Source organism: Mauremys reevesii, linkage group 8 (assembly GCF_016161935.1).
Source record: "Mauremys reevesii isolate NIE-2019 linkage group 8, ASM1616193v1, whole genome shotgun sequence".
Lineage (NCBI taxonomy): Eukaryota > Metazoa > Chordata > Testudines > Geoemydidae > Mauremys > Mauremys reevesii.
Window position 1 is genome coordinate 26,106,371 of NC_052630.1, and position 17,087 is coordinate 26,123,457.

At 41.3% G+C, this 17,087-nt stretch overlaps 2 long non-coding RNA genes across 5 annotated transcripts in view; one reads left to right on the forward strand and one right to left on the reverse strand.

Annotated features, from left to right (window-relative positions):
• LOC120371115 overlaps positions 1-17,087 on the forward strand; it is a 470,086-nt gene that overhangs the window by 388,528 nt on the left and 64,471 nt on the right. The gene's annotated exons all lie outside the window — the stretch shown is intronic.
• LOC120371113 overlaps positions 1-17,087 on the reverse strand; it is a 33,931-nt gene that overhangs the window by 4,584 nt on the left and 12,260 nt on the right. For 2 of the 3 annotated variants that reach the window (XR_005584147.1, XR_005584149.1), the window contains one exon: positions 16,601-16,797. This is a non-coding gene — a long non-coding RNA (uncharacterized LOC120371113). Of the gene's footprint in view, positions 1-16,600; positions 16,798-17,087 lie in introns of those variants that run through there. The other variant, XR_005584148.1, reaches the window with a different exon arrangement.

Sequence of the window (17,087 nt, forward strand, 5' to 3'; positions counted from 1 at the left end):
AGGTGCAGAGAATCCTCCAGCAAGCGACCCGTGCCCCACGCTGCAGAGGAAGGCAAAAAAACTCCAGGGCCTCTGCCAATCTACCCTGGAGGAAAATTCCTTCCCGACCCCAAATATAGCGATCAGCTAAACCCTGAGCATGTGGGCAAGACTCACCAGCCAGATTTCTCTGTAGTAACTCAGATCCCACCTTATCTAGTGTCCCCTCACAGGCCATTGGGCATATTTACTGCTAATAGTCAAAGATAAATTAATTGCCAAAATTAGCCTATCCTGTCATATCATCCCTTCCATAAACTTATGAAGCTTAGTATTGAAGCCAGATATGTCTTTTGCCAACACTGCTCCCCTTGGAAGGCTATTCCAGAACTTCACTCCTCTGATGGTTAGAAACCTTCATCTAATTTCAAGTCTAAACTTCCTGAAGGCAGTTAATATCCATTTGTTCTTGTGTCTACATTGGTACCGAGCTTAAATAATTCCTCTCCCTCTCTGGTATTTATCCCTCTGATATATTTATGGAGAGCAATCATATCTCCCCTCAGCCTTCTTTTGGTTAGGCTAAACAAGGCAAGCTCTTTGAGTCTCCTTTCATAAGACAGGTTTTCCATTCCTCGGATCATTCTACTAGCCCTTCTCTGTACCTGCTCCAGTTTGAATTCATCCTTCTTAAACATGGGAGACCAGAACTGCACACAATATTCCAGATGAGGTCTCACCAGTACCTTGTATAACGATACTAACATCTCCTTATTTCTACTGGAAATACCTCGCCTGATGCATCCCAAGACTGCATGAGCTTTTTTCACAGCTGTATCACATTGGCGGCTCATAGTCATCCTGTGACAAACTGAAACTTCTAGACTTGTGCCATTTGTAAGGTTGCCAAATGTAGTTGATGTATATAAGCATAATTTTTTCTACTTCCCTCTTATTGAAAAGCATAGTTTTTGCTTAATTTTTTATATATCCTCTTCAAGCAGACACAAAGCATTGAAAATGGCAGCCTAAAAGTCTAGTGTTCAGAGAGTTAGAATGGTACCCAACCCTTCTATTATTATTATTTATTATTATTTATTAATTTCAGTGGGGTTGCATAGATATAAGTGAAGTCAGACTTTGGCCCATGGCATGAGTGTACTGCAGTTCAAAACAATGTAAGGCAATTATTTCCTTGGAAATCAGTGTTTATCAACTGGTCTAGGACAAGGCACCAGGCAAGCGTTAACATCTGATTTAAAAAAGAGTCAGTGACAGGTCCATAGAAATCAAGAGAAATCACGTTCCACAGGTGCATGCACAAAACATGCTAAACAAAATGAGAAAACTACAATTGAATATTGACATTTCTCATGACTAGTTTAGATCTACTGTCATAATATATATTTTGATAAATAAAGCCGAGCCAGTTTAGAAAACACTCAAAAACCATTTTTAAAGTACTTCTCTATTTAGCAAAATAGACAATGTCAGTTTTCTGCCGCTGTGATTTTGTTTCAACTCTACTAAACATGAACTAGATTGGATTCTCATGTTAGAGACTAGAATGCATCACTGTGTGAATTGAAATGCATTACTCTGTGAATTGGAATGAATTAGGCACACTCTATTGCACTGCTGTCCTGTCATATTTCTGCCTTTCTAAAAATGATATCTGTAGGAATTTACTATTAAATCTAGAACAACACTTTCTAAACAAAATGTATTGGAGGCTTTCATCTGTTAAATTTCATTACAAGTCAGATTACTTCTTTTTAACACTGGAAATATGTTTGTTTTCTCAGTAAGTTGAACTTAGTGTCGACCACGTTCTGTGTAACATGGTTGTTCAAATAACAACGTACATTTTGGTGGTAAAAGAATCAAATATACCATGATTGTGGATTGCAGGGCATCTAATTTTAGTTAGATGTGGGCTTCAAGAAGCTGTTTTCTTTCAGTGGAAAAAAGGATGTACTAAAATCTACAAACACACAGAAGTGTTTTACCTTTAGAAAAGGGACACCTGTTACTAGGTAACAGTTATGGCTGGGATGTTCAAATATGTCTAAAGGAAGTTAGGTGCCCAGCTCTTACTGAATTTCAAAGATCATTTGAAAATACCAATGTAAACTGGAAATTCAGTCCATGCTGGTTTCTGAATCTTTGCTCTCCTATAAAAGAGAATTATACAGTCATGTTTTCTCTGAGTATTTTAGTGAGATCAATTAAAACCTTCTCCCGGACCTGCAAAAATCAGGCTAATGAAAATGAACTTAATAAAAATCACCATATGCAACTCTACTTTCATGGAGAGATGGCTACTGATGTTGTGAAGTGTTAAAAGTTAATGAAATGCACAAGACTCAATGTTTCAACCCAAAACTGTTGGGAGTGTGTGAGGAAGAAAAACTCTTTTTGCTGTCTCTTCCATTTTCTAAGAGTCTTATCCTGCAGGTCTGAATCTGTTTGTAACACAAAGCAACAACATTATATACTCAACATTCTGAAATCATAGACTCTCATTAATTCACATAAGCGATTGGGAGACCCGTTACCTATTATTGCATATTGGCCCTCCTTCAGCAAGATGCGTACCCATGTGAGCAAACCCATTGACTTTAATTGGACTATTCACATGCTTGAATTTAAGTAGGGGCTATGCACCTTCCTGAACTAAGGCCTTCGTGGACTGATGAGTGAGCAAACAGGAAAAAACTTTTTTAATGAAGGGTGCTGCATCACAAATTTTGACAAGTGTAGTTTAAATGTAAGCTATTGCTTCATCTTATGCTCGTAGGTGTACTACAGCATATCTTGCAAAAGTTATGAAGTCTTAATAGTAGGAAATATCTCAGGATTATTTTTTATTATCAGGTTTGTATGTTAGCTAAATGAGAATTAGGAAACGTGGGCTGTACTTACATATGGTGATGTGTATGTACTTTTGTTTTCATCTTTGTGGTCTAACAGTTGCAAGTCAGTGAGAGGAGAAGCCGTCCAAGGAAATATATTTATTAGATTTGGCAGTGCATGATAGTACGGTCTTCATTGTGGCTTGAGTAAGTACTTATTTTGTCTAGCCTTTGCAGATCATTCATCAATATACTTTATTCTAATGGCTTTTCTATTTCTCACTAATAAGCAGTCATTGATCTTTAATGTCAGCTGTTTGCCAGAATATTGCTTGATACTCAGTGCCAAACGCTGACAAGGAGTTGCTTCTCTATGTGTGATTCATTAAAATAAGATGACAATGTTGTAATGGTCCAAAACACTACAGTGTACCAGGTCGTTACAGCTTGTGTTGGGTCAATCAATACTGAAGAACAGGGTAGAATTTTTATAATGGATATGGCAAGAAGAATGCACTTTGTATTTTTACAGGCAGTAAAATGGAAACTCTTTGTTTGCTGGGCAGCTCTTGACCATTTCATTTGTAACAGGTAGGAAGACATGATACCTAGAGTCTAATGCTTCCACCTTAATAACTGAAACCCTAACTCTGTTACACTTATTGATACTTAGAGCCTAACTTTGATGGCCTTACTGACAATGAACTTGTAGTTCATTTTGGTGGTAAAAGTAGGGAGCAGAACAGGGTATTGCTTGAGTCAGAAGTAACGGTGGAAGAATCAGGCCTAAATTATAAGGGATGAAACTGTCCCATAGGAGATCTGTTTTCCTAAGTGATTTTTCAGAATGGGTCTTAGGCTTTCAGAGTTTTTAGTGGTGATTCTCAGTGCCTCTGTTAAAAAGACACACATTTTCAATGTGCTTACCAGGCTTTGGAAATGGCTTGCAGCACACACTTTCCTTTGCAATATGATGGTAGGTTTCAATGTATAGTGAGCCCCGTTTCTGTGCCTATCCTGAAGCATGTTTGAATAATTGTGTTCTTCAGTTTCTGGTTTTCCAGTAAGATATTAGTATACTACAAGTTGGTTTGAGTACCAAGCACCACACAGCTCATTGTTCTAACTTAGACTAGTAATAACTGATGTACATTTCTGTTTCTGTTGAAATATCAGAGTCCAAATGAATAGTCTGCAAGTACTAAACAAATTGCATTTGGCATTTGTTTTGTGTATTACTATAAGGTTTTATTTATCTAATTTTATATCTATTTTTCCTTCTATTAATTTGACCAACTATTAAGGAACTGACTAGGGTTAATGTTTATTTCAGGGCTAGTCTAAAGCAAAGGCATACATTTTACCTTGAATGGGGTTGTGTATGTTATATTGTTATGTTTATTCATTTTCACGGAATCAAATACCAACAGTTACCACATAACATGAAGTTCTGGGATGCAGCATTTTTCACTAGGTTGTTTCCATTTGCAACTCTAGAGGTATTTTATTAAAATATATGTTGACAGACAGCCAAGCACTAGAAGTTAAACTATGCCATGTGTGGCTTAAATTCAATGTCTTCCCTGGATCTCACTGTAGCTGGTATTTGGACAAAGCCATTCACATCAATTGGTCAGCGTTCTGAATGTAGCTTTTTATGACCAAAATAATTCCTTTCACAAATCCATACTTCCATACACAGCTCCACTATGTGATATGACATGTGGTGCTGCATTTACCCACACTTGGGTCTGACCCAGTGCTTAATGAGGTCAGTGGAAGGATTTCCATTGGCTACCTTAGTCACTGGATCAGGCTTGTGAGGCACAATTCTGTATCGGATGAAATCAATAGGAACTGAATAGGTTAAGTTGCTTATGGATTAAGCATTCACGAATCTAACTAACAAATTTTATTCAAAGTGAGTTTTATGTCATTATAATGTAACCTCCTGGTAACAGCTACTTTATAAACCAGAAAATATCGCAGGTTTTCTGCAGGGAAAACATAAACAAAAATGTTGGGTTTGTCCAGCTCTAGAGTCCCAGCAGACCCAATGATTGGGAGGAACAAATCTCTGCATTTGTTCAGTCACGTTTTAAAGGTCTATATGTCCATTAAAATTACATGTTGTCTCAAATGAAAAGAGGAAAAACAGAGCATGTGGTTTTAGATCTATCAGGTAATATGTAGCACATCTGAGGGCATGTGCTATATGTCCTAAGACACTAAAAATTGATTAAGAACATAAGAACATAAGAAAGGCCATACCGGGTCAGACCAAAGGTCCATCTAGCCCAGTATCTGTCTACCGACAGTGGCCAATGCCAGGTGCCCCTGAGGGAGTGAACCTAACAGGCAATGATCAAGTGATCTCTCTCCTGCCATCCATCTCCATCCTCTGACGAACAGAGGCTAGGGACACCATTCTTACCCATCCAGGCTAATAGCCATTTATGGACTTAGCCACCATGAATTTATCCAGTCCCCTTTTAAACATTGTTATAGTCCTAGCCTTCACAACCTCCTCAGGTAAGGAGTTCCACAAGTTGACTGTGTGCTGCGTGAAGAAGAACTTCCTTTTATTTGTTTTAAACCTGCTGCCTATTAATTTCATTTGGTGACCCCTAGTTCTTGTATTATGGGAATAAGTAAATAACTTTTCCTTATCCACTTTCTCAACATCACTCATGATTTTATATACCTCTATCATGTGCCCCCTTAGTCTTCTCTTTTCCAAACTGAAGAGTCTAGCCTCTTTAATCTTTCCTCATATGGGACCCTCTCTAAACCCCTAATCATTTTAGTTGCTCTTTTCTGAACCTTTTCTAGTGCTAGAATATCTTTTTTGAGGTGAGGAGACCACATCTGTACACAGTATTCGAGATGTGGGCGTACCATAGATTTATATAAGGGCAATAATATATTCTCAGTCTTATTCTCTATCCCCTTTTTAATGATTCCTAACATCCTGTTTGCTTTTTTGACCGCCTCTGCACACTGCGTGGACATCTTCAGAGAACTATCCACGATAACTCCAAGATCTTTTTCCTGACTCGTTGTAGCTAAATTAGCCCCCATCATGTTGTATGTATAGTTGGGGTTATTTTTTCCAATGTGCATTACTTTACATTTATCCACATTAAATTTCATTTGCCATTTTGTTGCCCAATCACTTAGTTTTGTGAGATCTTTTTGAAGTTCTTCACAATCTGCTATTAGTCTTAACTATCTTGAGTAGTTTAGTATCATCTGCAAACTTTGCCACCTCACTGTTTACCCCTTTCTCCAGATCATTTATGAATAAATTGAATAGGATTGGTCCTAGGACTGACCCTTGGGGAACACCACTCGTTACCCCTCTCCATTCTGAGAATTTACCATTAATTCCCTTTGTTCCCTGTCCTTTAACCAGTTCTCAATCCATGAAAGGACCTTTCCTTTTATCCCATGACAGCTTAATTTACGTAAGAGCCTTTGGTGAGGGACCTTGTCAAAGGCTTTCTGGAAATCTAAGTACACTATGTCCACCGGATCCCGGATTGGACATTAATAACGTGTGTGACGGGTTGGATCACAGAAACCCTCTTGGGAACTGCCACCTGATTTGCCAAGACTACTTCTACCCCTGCTTTCCCTGACAGCTCGGGACCCCAGCACCCTGTCTTGCTGAACCAGACACGCCCGTCTGCTCCAACACAGACCCAGGGTCTGAATTACTTGCCCCAAAGCTGCAGGTTTACCTGAAAGCAGCTAACAGAAGTTCCTGTCTTTGACACTCAGATGCCCAACTCCCAGTGGTGTCTAAACCCAAATAAATCCATTTTACCCTGTATAAAACTTATACAGGGTAAACTCATAAATTGTTCCCCCTCTATAACACTGATAGAGAGAGATGCACAGTTGTTTGCTCTCCCAGGTATTAATACAGGGGTCGGCAACCTCTGGCATGCAGCTCGTCAGGGTAAGCACCTTGGCGAGCTGGGCCAGTTTGTTTATCTGCCGCGTTGGCAGGTTTGGCAGATTGTGGCTCCCACTGGCCGTGGTTCACCGTCCCAGGCCAATGCGGGAGGTGGGAAGCCGTGGCCAGCACATCCCTCGCCTGCGCCGCTTCCCGCCTCCTGCATTGGCCTGGGACAGTGAACCACGGCCAGTGGGATCTGTGATCCGCCGAACCTGCCAACGCAGCAGGTAAACAAACTGGCCCGGCCCGCCAGGGTGCTTACCCTGGCGAGCCGCGTGCCAGAGGTTGCCGACCCCTGTATTAATACATACTCTGAGTTAATTAATAAATAAAAAGTGATTTTGTTAAATACAGAAAGTAGGATCTAAGTGGTTCCAAGTAGTAAAAGACAGAACAAAGTAAGTGACCAAGCAAAATAAAATAAAATGTGCAAATCTATGTCTAATCAAACTGAATACAGATAAGATCCTCACCAGTTCCCGAATGCTCCCTTTTACAGACTAATCTCCTTTTAGCCTGGGTCCAGCAATCACTCACACCCCTTGCACACTGTCATTTGTTCCAGTTTCTTTCAAATATCCTGGGGGGTGGAGAGGCTCTTTCTTTAGCAAGCTGAAGACAAAATGGAGGGGTCTCCCAGGGGGTTAAATAGACTTTCTCTTGTGGGTGGAGACCCCTTCCTCACTCCTATGCAAAGTCCAGCTCCAAGATGGAGTTTAGGAGTCACCTGGGCAAGTCACATGTCCATGCATGACTCACAGTTTTTTACAGGTAGCATCCATTGTTTACATGCTACCTTGAACATCCTCAAGTAGACTTCCTATGTGGATTGGAGCATTCCAAGATCCATTGTACTTTAAGTGTTTCTTGATTAGGTACTTAATTTCAACATTCCTTTCTCCAAGAACTGACCAAATGCTCTACTAAGGTTTAGAAATCAAGCCAGTACATAGCCAACATAAATAACATTCATAACTTTGAATACAAAAATGATACATGCATGCAAATAGGATTAATACATTCCCTAGATCATAACCTTTATGGAGATATGTTACATGGCATACGTAGCATAAAACATATTCTAAGCATATTTCCATAAAGCCTTATGGGAGGTACCATCACAACATGCTTTTCTTTCATTGGGCAATGTTTTGTATCATATAGTTGCCATGAAGGTTGTTTATACAAATCCAAGTTTTCTTTGGTTGTTTATATTTACCACAATCAGTTTGAGGCAAAAGAACAACTTGGAAATGTTTCCAGTACATCAAATGCATTAAAATCTTAACAGATAAATAAATTGAAATACTTAGTGTGAGGACTGTGTTCCTTTATTCCTTTTACATGATTTATTGGAGCACAGCTTAGTTAGTGAATTGAAGATGACGTACAAATTGCTACCATTATGCCAAGAGCATGCTCAAGTATGAAAATATACTATCATGAGTTTTAGTACTTCTGAGCATCATTCACAGATCCTGGTTCATTTCAGATTAAGAATAACAGTAAAATGGAAAGATAATTACTTGGTATTTGATTTTTAAAACATTTAAAACTGACTCCTCATATCACCACGCATCTTGGAAATACTAAGCTATGAAGCTAAAATTTAAATGTATGTTTTCTTCCAAATGGAAGTTAGATGGTATCACTACTGGTGATTGATGAATCAGGTCAGCTTGCCCATGCTGACTTTATAAAGTGACTTTTGACCCTTGTGGGATCTTGAGAGAGTAGGTTCAGTGGCAGGTGTGGCATTTTTGTGGGGCTCTATTCATTTGTTTTCCCATTTAAGCAATATGCCTTTTTTCAAAGAGGAAGCCAGTGCCAATGGACAAATCAACTCATGTTAAGTAAATTTCAGTGAAAATATTTACCGCAAAAGGTAAAGAGTATATTATTAGCATAGCATGGTATTCAAATTCTAAAATATAAAATTGAGGTAAGGCTAGAGCTGGGCTAATAACCGATTTTTCAGTTCATTGGCAGCTCCAAAACACTGGGGGTGGGGAGAAGGGGGTTAGGCTGAACCAAATCCAAAAACTGAGAAAAACTTAAATTAAAAGAAATGTGTTTCAGGTTGAATGTTTAATGGCTATGAATTGCCAATAAGAATGACAATGAATAGTCTTTGGGCTATGAAAAGAGAGTCAGAAAGACTTTGTAATCTGGTGGTCAGGGCACTCACCAAGCTGGTGGGAGACTCAAGTTCTTGCTCTACTGATTATTTAATTATTGAAACAGAGAGGAACAGCTTCAACAGAAGAGATTGAGAGAGCTCTTCCAGAATATTCCATAGTTTGGTAGCTAGAGCATTCTCTTGTAAAGTGGGAGACCCAATTTCAAATTGCTTCTCCACATCAAACATAGGGGGGAATTGCACGCAGGTATGCCACATACTGGGTGAGTGCTCTAACCACTAAAATTAAAGGGTATAAAGAAGGCCTTTGCCACCACCGAGCATCTAAATCCTGAAGAAAAAAAATTGCTTAAACTATTTGGCTAATTTGTGTAAAATTCGCCAATAGTTTTGGATGGACTGAAGCAGCTTTTTTTTCGTAAACAAGCTATTTGACCAAATACTTTTGCTCAGTTCTAGGTGAGATGTAAATGTATCTAATACTTAATGCAACCTGGTGCATTCCACAGGCAACATCCTTTAAAATAAATAAATAAATAAACCCTATTTTTTCAGAGGTATATTATAACCCCTCAGGATATTTTAGGTAGGAAGGGAGTGGCTCCAAATGAGGCAGAGGAAATCATAGAATCATACGACTGGAAGGGACCTCGAGAGGTCATCTAGTCCAGTGCCCTGCACTCATGGCAAGACTAAGTATTATCTAGACCACCGCTGACAGTGTTTGCCTAACCAGCTCTTAAAAACCTCCAATTTATTTCAGTGCTTAACCACCCTGACAGTTGGAAAGTTTTCCTAATATCCAACATAAACCTCCCTTGCTGCAATTTAAGTCGATTGCTTCCTGTCCTATCCTCAAAGGTTAAGAACAATTTTTCTCCCTCCTCCTCGTAACAACCTTTTATGTACTTGAAAACTGTTATCATGTCCGCTCTCAGTCTTCTTTTTTCCAGACTAAACAAGCCCATTTTTTTTCACTCTTCCTTCATAGGTCATGTTTTCTAGATCTTTAATCATTTTTTGTTACTCTTCTCTGGACTTTCTCCAATTTGACCACATCTTTCCTGAAAATATGGCACCCAGAACTGGACGTAATACTCCAATTGAGGCCTAATCAGCATGGAGTAGAGTGGAAGAAATACTTCTCGTTCTTGTTTACAATACACCTGGTAAAACATCCCAGAATGATGTTTCCTTTTTTTGCAACAGTGTTACACTGTTGACTCATTTAGTTTATGGTCCACTTTGACACCCAGATTCCTTTCCGCAGTACTCCTTTCTAGGCAGCAGTTTCCCATTTTGTATGTGTGCAACTGATTGTTCCTTCCTAAATGTAGTACTTTGCATTTGTCCTTATTGAATTTCATCCTATTTACTTCAGACCATTTTTCCAGTTTTTCCAGATCATTTTGAATGTTAATCCTATCCTCCAAAGCACTTGCAACCCCTCCCAGCTCGATATCATCTGCAAACTTTATAAGTGTACTCTCTATAACATTATCTATTATCTAACCATCACTGCAAGGTGGAATTTTAACAAAGTACTGCCACAGACCCAGGGACCATCCTTCAGCACATCTTTCCTAAAGGTCTGTGCATGTGGTTGAAGCTTTTGGGGAAAATTTTGATGTTTGGGGAACATTGCAGTCAATATGCTGAAGATAATTGGCTCTAAGTCTCAATTTCATTAAATCCAAATTTTACAAACTCTTTACTTGATTACTGTGTGAGAGGTAGAGAGAGTATGGCTGCAACCAAACTGAAATAAGATGGAAGGAATGCTTGTTGGTAGGAAAAAGCATTCAGGGAAGTGTCCAGAGGATGTATCTTCAAAATCTCTTAAAGGCTGGTACCTGACTTATCAAAATTGTTCACTCCTCCTGATTCCCCATATAGTAATGGTGGTATGTAGTTCCTTTAACCATCTACTGTGGTTGGTCAAAAGACTGTGGCTATATCTCTCAGGTGCAAACCTCACAATGGTCATCCATACCTTTGTTATTAACAGGTTTGACTATTGTAATACATTCTATTTTGGGTGACTCCTGAACCCCAGATGAAAGCCACAAATACAGAGTTGCCCAACACCTCATTGATACAGGTCAACATAAAAACATGAGTGTGCTCATTTCTCTGCAGTGGGTTACTTTTTGCTTCTTCATTTAGGAGTGTCTATAATGACAGCTATAGCTTGGGAATGGTCTGGGACCTGGTTTCGTAACATATTGCTGCTTACTCTGTTTACCATCATGGCAGCTAAGATCCCTTGCTAAAGGTTTACTCTCATTACCTATGTTCGAGAAGAATGTGTCTTGTAATTGGGCCTTTTTGTTTGAGGATTCCTGCTTTAGGAATTCAGTCCCTTTGACAATACATCAGAGCTAGAGTCTAGCAACCTTTAGAACACGATTCAGGACTAATTTATTTTGTTTAGCCTTTGATTAACTGTTTTAGTTTTGTTTTGTGTTTGGATTACTGTAATTGAAGCACCTGGCTACTAGAGCGGCAAAGAGTTCTGTGCACCTTATAGACTAACAAACGTATTGGAGCATGAGCTTTCATGGGTGAATACCCACTTCGTCGGATACATGCATCCGATGAAGTTGGTATTCCCACGAAAGCTCATGCTGCAATATGTTTGTTAGTCTATAAGGTGCCACAGAACTCTTTGCTGCTTTTACAGATCCACACTAAAATGGTTACCCCTCTGATATTGGCTAGTAGAGAGATTGTTAAGTAAATAAGTTAATCAAATTGCACATTTAATAGCAATATAATCAAGATCATATTTTCTTTGTAAATTATTAGCATATTATAAATAGTGCATGATATCTGTTTACATATATTTATTAATATATTAACATACTGGAAAGGTATTACAAAGGAATTACAGACTAGTATATTCTCTGCTTTTATTTTTAAAATGTGGGGGTGGGGTTGTTTTGTTATTAAGATGGAGCATCATTTAACCACAGTATTTTTCTTAATTTTACATTATTCTTCATCCCAGAACAAATGAATACACTATGAATAGTCATAGTGAAATCTAATGATATATTCTTATTTGAAAAATTATTCTGACATATTTGCTGTTGTTTATAATCTGCAACTCAATGAACATTCCAGGCTTCACTATTTCATATAAAGAGAATAATAGATTGCAAGCTTAACTATTGCCATTTCATTTTTTATGATCTAACAAACAAACTCAACTGCTTGTTTTTTTCAGCAGGAGCTCCAGTGACTACACATAAGCAAACAGAATCTTAAATTTGCAAAACATTCCTTTGTATTTAATATGATCTAGCCAAAATGCCTGTGTTACCTTTCTAACTACCACAGATCACATAACATAAGCAGCACAGGGGAGGCTATCCATTCTCCCAGGTGGACTGGATTCAAATTCTTATAAAACATTGAATAAGGCAATGATACTTCTCTCCATGTAATAACTTCAGTGCATAATCCAATCAAATTGAACACTGAGATGCTGAGAATAATTAAGTGATGCAGACAATTGGTTGTGATAGTCACAATGTAAGTAACATTTACAAACACAGCCAAATAACCACGTTTTGGCATAGAGCGATAAGAATATTTCTGTTCTGCCTTGATTATAACAAGACACAATTGCAATGAATATTTTAATTATACTGAGGATACAGGGCCAGATCCTCCACGTGTTTAAATCAGTATTGCTGCACTGATATCACCAGAACAGACTAGTTCTGTTGAAAAATATGGAGCTATGCTTATTATTCCAGCTAACAATTTGGCCCATAGTGCCTTCTTTTCCTACAGACAGGTAGAGCAGAGTGAATAATTGATAAATTATTAATAAACCCCAGTGAATTTAGTTTCTGTGTGTACTTGTGAAATGTAATCTGTGATCAGTGCTGTGGGTGGAGGGCGTGAAAATGGATGCTTTGTGAGCACAGTGAGAGCACTGTGAGAGCATTGCTGTGCCAGAGCATTGCATGAGGCGGGGCCTGGGTTGATGGATTTAATGAACTAGGTTGTGGATCTGGTGCACATGATGAGGCTGCTGCTGTATGATGGGGCTAGGGGACTAGAGATGTGTTACTGGGCTTGCTGCTGCGTGGGGGGTCAGATCATATTGACAGTGTGTGGAAGCTGAGCAGGTGAGGGACCTGGTACTTTGGGCGGGGAGGATGGGGGGGAGATGCTGATGTCAGTGCTTCCCTCCCTCTCACCCTCTGCTCTGAATTCAGCCTGTTTGCACACTACTTAGTTCTGGGAACAGTACCCATTCAAGAGGCTGTGGAGTTAGCTACACAGCCTATTTGAGTGGACTTTCCTGTCCCTAGGAGCTGAGATCAATGCTGGTCTTTATATCCACTGCCCTGGGTCCTTGGGCCACAGGATTTTGATGGATTTTTTTTCTCAGTTAGTAGGGTGCATTCAGTGAGTGCTCCCTTATAATTTACCAGGGAACCTACTAGTTGGGAAGGCCTGTGCCAACAAGAATTTATAGAAATCAACCACAAAAAGAGCATAAGCTAATTATCTTTTTAAATTGAACAAATATTGATAGTCCATTTTTGAGGTATTCTCCCTGTTTTGTAGACTGTAGACCTGTATTTAAGCATCAGTTCTTGTGTTCACAACCTTCTAGCCCTTTTGTCCAAGGAAATATGACAAAGATTAAAGTAAGCTGGTTCCACTGAGTTCTCTCTCTCAGACTGGTCCTATTGGGCCTGGAATTGTTGATGTGTCCCTGGCCAAATGGACTTCCACAGTAATGGCTATTAGTGTCACAGAGCTAAATTAAATTACTATAAGATGGGTGCAAAAATGATAAAAAGGTTTAGAAAATCTGACCTATGAGGAAAGATTAAAGCACTGGGTATGCTTAGTCTTGAGACATGAAAACTGAGGCGGGATCTGATAAGTCTTAAGATATGTTAAGGGCTCTTAAAAAGAGGACACTGAAGGTAGGACAGAAATAATCAGCTTAATTTGCAGCAAGGGAGATTTAAGTTAGATATTCGAAAAAAAACTTTCTTGCTATAAGAATAGTTAAGCACTGGCCAGGGGTGGCTCCAGGCACCAGTGCAGCAAGCGCGTGCCTGGGGTGGCAAGCCGTGGGGGGCGGCAGGCCGGTCACTGTGATGGCGGCAGGCAGGCAGGCTTTGGCGGCATACCTGCGGAAGATCAGCCAGTCCCATGACTTCGACAGAAATTCGGCGGCCAAAGGTGCGGGACCGCCAGATCACCCGCAGAAATGCCGTTGAATCCGCGTGACCAGAGGACCGCCCTCAGGGGCGCCGCCGATGCCTGCCTGACTGCAGTGCTTGGAGCGGCAAAAAACACAGAGCCGCCCCTGGTACTGGCACAGGCTTTTAAGTGTGGTTTTGGAATCCTCATTGCTGGAGGACTGGAAGAACCGGTTAGATCAGGGATCGGCAACCTTTGGCACATGGCCCGCCAGGGTAAGCACCCTGGTGGGGCAGGCTGGTTTGTTTACCTGCCATGACTGCGGGTTCGGCCGATCGAGGCTCTCACTGGCATTGGTTCACCACTCCAGGCCAATGGGGGCAGTGGGAAGCGACGACCAGCACATCCCTTGGCCCATGCCACTTCCTGCATCCAGGACCGGCTCCAGGGTTTTTTGCCGCCCAAAGAGGCAGGGGGGGAAAAAAAGCTGTGATCACAATCGGCGGCACTTCAGCGGCAACTCCACCGCGCTGCTTTCTTCTTCGGCGGCACTTCAGTGGCAGGTCCTTCCCTTCGAGAGGGACCCAGGGACCCGCTGCCGAATTGCTGCCGAAGAGCTGGATGTGCTGCTCCTTCCCCTTGGCCTCCCCAAGCACCTGCTTGCTGCACTGGTGCCTGGAGCCAGCTCTGCCCGCAGCCTCCATTGGCCTGGAGTGGCAAATGGTGGTCAGTGGGAGCCATGATCGGATGAACCTGCGGATGCGGCAGGTAAACAAACCAGCCCAGCCCGCCAGGGGGCTTACCCTGGCGGGCCATGTGGGTTAGATAAACACTTGTTGGGGATCAACTAGGTATTCTTAGAGAGACAATGTGGGTGAGGTGATATCTTTTATTGGGCCAACTTCTGTTAGTGAAAGAAACAAGCTTTTGATTTACACAGAGCTCTTCTTCAGGTACTCGGAGTGTCACAGCGAAATACAAGATGGAACAGATTGTTTAGCATAATGAGTTAACACATTGTAAGAGACCATTCTAGGTGAAGTGGGCAGTTAATAGTTCTGCAGCAGTAGGACAAAGGAGTAGAGTGACCAGGTGTGCGGTTTTTGACCTGAACACCTGGTCAAAAAGGGACCCTGGTGGCTCCTGTCAGCACCACTGACTGGGCCTTTAAAAGTCTGATTGATGGTACTGCAGAGCCAAGGCAGGCTAGTCCCTACCTGTTCTGGGGCACTGCGCTGCACCCCAGAAGCAGCCAGCAGGTCTGGCCCCTATGTGGTGGGGGAGCATGGGACTCCATACGCTGCCCCTGCCCCAAGCACCAGCTCCGCACTCCCATTGGCTGGTTCCTAGCCAATGGGCGCTAGGGGAGCAGTGCCTTTGGGCGAGAGCAGTGCACGCTGCAGAGCCTCCTGACCCCCCGCACCTAGGAGTCAGACCAGCCCCCCTGCTGTGCCACTGACCAGGAGCTGCCTGAGGGGCCAGGAACTGGCCCCACCCCAGAGCCAGCACCCCCAACCCAGAGCCCTCATCCCTCCCACACCCCAACCCGCAGCCCCCTCCCACATTCTGAATCTCTCGGCCCCATCCCCCAGCCTGGAGCCCCCTCCTGCACCACAAACCCCTCATCCCCAGTCCCACCCCAGAGCCCACACCCCCATTTAGAGCCCTCACTCTCTCCCGCACCCCTACCCTCTGCCCCAGCCCAGTGAAAGTGAGTGATTGTGGGAGAGGGTGAGCCACCGAGGGAGGGGGAAAGTAGTGAGTGGGAGGCGGGGCCTCAGGGGAAGGGGCGGGGCAGGAGCAGGGCCTCGGGGAAGGGGTGGGGCTAGAGTGTTCATTTTTGTGCCAATAGAAAGTTGGCAACCCTACAAAGGCAGGGTAGTGGGTTATAGATTTTTTGTAATTAGCCATAACTCCAGTGTATTTACTGAGTCCATGATTTTTAGTGTCTAACACAGTTATGAATTTAAGATCCCAGGCTTGTTTTTTGAAGGTGTTTGACAGGTTTCCTTTGAAGACAAGGACTGAGAGGTCAGATAGTGTTCACTCATGTGTGATATGGTGATTTTGTCATTTATCATTTTTCTGTGAGAGATCATTCTTAGTCCTGCCTCAGGGCAGGGTCCTGGACTAGATGACCTCTCAAGGTCCCTGCCAGCCCTATGTTTTTATGATTCTATGAAAAACACAAAGTAGTTGTAAACTCAACTTTACCACCTGAAGCAGCCAGTGCAGTGAAAGATAGTTTGAAACATGTTTGTGTTTCTCGTGGTGGCTTTGCCATCTGAATATGTCTAGTGTTTGGGGCTACTTTTCTTTTTTTGTAATCTATGCATTGTACATATTGTCAACTTGATGTAGTCTTTTTAAAGAAGCTGATGCAGAGTGACCATCCAATCCATTTTGCTGTTACCTTTATGAAAGCTACAGTGCACCTTGAAAAGTGTGTTTGATCCAACTGGATCTTTCATTTCTAACATCATAGTCAACAGACTTTTTAAAGGATACTGAAGAAAGGCTTATTAGCAGACATTATCCCTGGAATCACCCTTTCTGAAGTCAGAACCAACAAGACCACTTCATTTCTTGCTTGATAATTTAGGCTTCTGTATTGTCTTGAAATCCTGCTGATGGATTTATCTCCAGTGGTGGGATTGCATTGATCTGTTTGGAGTGGATTTCTGTGGAACAGAACAGATAAAGGGGAAAATAGAGACACCTTTCATTTTGAAGAACAAGTGCCAAAGACTCCTGTACACAAGAATGCTGCATGGATACAATTTTCAAAAATGCCTAAGTGGCTTAAGAGTCCATTGTATTCCAGAGAAAGTTAATGGGACTTAGGTTTCTAAGTCACTTTGCTGATTTTGAAAATATTACCCTGTAAGTGCTAGACAGAATGGTCTGAGGTTATGATTTCAGTAATTCTTGTAATTAAGTAGGTATGAAATCTTGTTAATCAATAATTGAT